Genomic DNA, 1,599 nt, shown 5'->3' with positions numbered 1-1,599 from the left:
GTGACAAGAAAAAACAAATTCTACAACGTCCTAAATGGGATTACAGGGGGCAGAAGAGGGAGAAAAGGAAGCAAGAGTCATGGCCCATTAATTAATGACAGCTGGGGGCCAGTGAGCAGAAGCCAATGCTTTCCTGAGTGTGTGAGGCTCTGACTCAAGCTCAGGCTTCTGTAGCCACCACCACATAATGAATCTGCCAGAACTTTCATGACCTGTCGCCTATAACCATTCAAGACTAATAAATATTTCTTCCTTGCGGACTATGCACTATCCTAGAACTGCCTTCACCTTTTCCCACCCCCTTATCTGTAGTGTGCGTAAATTCTTTGAAAATAACTTACATCTTCCTTCCCCAAAACGATGTATAAAAGTGCTCATTGAGTAACAAAAGTCACTATAGCCAGTGATTTCTGCCCGCACTGCCATGCGGGGCACAAGGGCACATCGGACACAAGTGTTTGGAGTTTGGGTCTCAGCCGGGCAGTTTTTGCTGTTGTTGATTGAATTTTTTCCACTTCCCACAGGAAAGCTTAGCTATGCCAACAACAGCAATTGCAAAGAATGATGTCATGCTCAGAAGACAGGCTTATGTACATAAGAGAGTAACGGAAGAAGTGACGATAATCATTGCGACAGGACACTTACAAAAAGAATGATGGTCTGTGGCCTCCCCCTGACAGGGTTGGCTGACGGGAGCTTGAAACGGTAATTGCAGATGAACGCGTTTCTTTTACTGCATCAAAAAGAAGTTATCTTGCCCGGCTGGTGTGGCTCAGTGATCGAGTGTCAACTCATGAACCAGGAGGTCACTGTTTGATTCCCGGTCAGGGCACATGCCTGGGTTGCAGGCTCAGTCCCCAGTGGGGGCTGTGCGGGAGGCAGCCAACCCATGATTCTCTCTCCTCCTTGATGTTTCTGTCTCCTTTTCTCTCTCTTAAATCACTAAAAACATATTTTTATTTTTCAAATATATTTTATTGATTTTTTACAGAGAGGAAGGGAGAGGGATAGAGAGTTAGAAACATCGATGAGAGAGAAACATCGATCCGCTGCCTCCTGCACCCCCCTGGCCCCCACTGGGAATGTGTCTGCAACCAAGGTACATGCCCTTGACCGGAATCAAACCTGGGACCTTGAGTCCACAGGCGGATGCTCTATTCACTGAGCCAACCCGGTTAGGGCTAAAAACATATTTTTAAAAGAATAAGTTATCTTATTGATGTAAATCAGTCAAAGGATCCTCGTATTCTGCTATTTGGTACAGGACCTGAAATGTTTCATTTTCAGTCGTATTGGATTACACTTCAAGATGAAGCCAATCTAAATTCTGAGTGTTTGTAAGCTGTTTCATATTTAATTAAGGGATCGATCGGTAAGGGAGGGTTTACATGGCATTTAAATATTGGGATTTTTATGAATCTGAAGCAAATAATTGTTTTGTATACGCACTGAAAATGAGAAAATACATAAACAAGCCTAATGGTTATCTTCACTTGTGTCCAAGTGGGTTGGAAAGTCCCCACAGGCATTGAATTCTATAAATAAAAGCCACCTTTCATTGAAATGTTGCTCTAATAAAACGGACCAAAGCCTGAAAAG

General features: G+C 43.3%; 1 pseudogene; it reads left to right on the top strand.

Annotated features, from left to right (window-relative positions):
• Positions 1 to 569: 569 nt before the first annotated feature.
• Positions 570 to 1,324, top strand: LOC118656582 (annotated as a pseudogene).
• Positions 1,325 to 1,599: the final 275 nt, after the last annotated feature.

Source organism: Myotis myotis, unplaced genomic scaffold (genome assembly GCF_014108235.1).
Source record: "Myotis myotis isolate mMyoMyo1 unplaced genomic scaffold, mMyoMyo1.p scaffold_m19_p_5, whole genome shotgun sequence".
NCBI classification, from domain to species: Eukaryota; Metazoa; Chordata; class Mammalia; order Chiroptera; family Vespertilionidae; genus Myotis; species Myotis myotis.
This window is presented reverse-complemented; position numbering and strand designations above follow the sequence as displayed.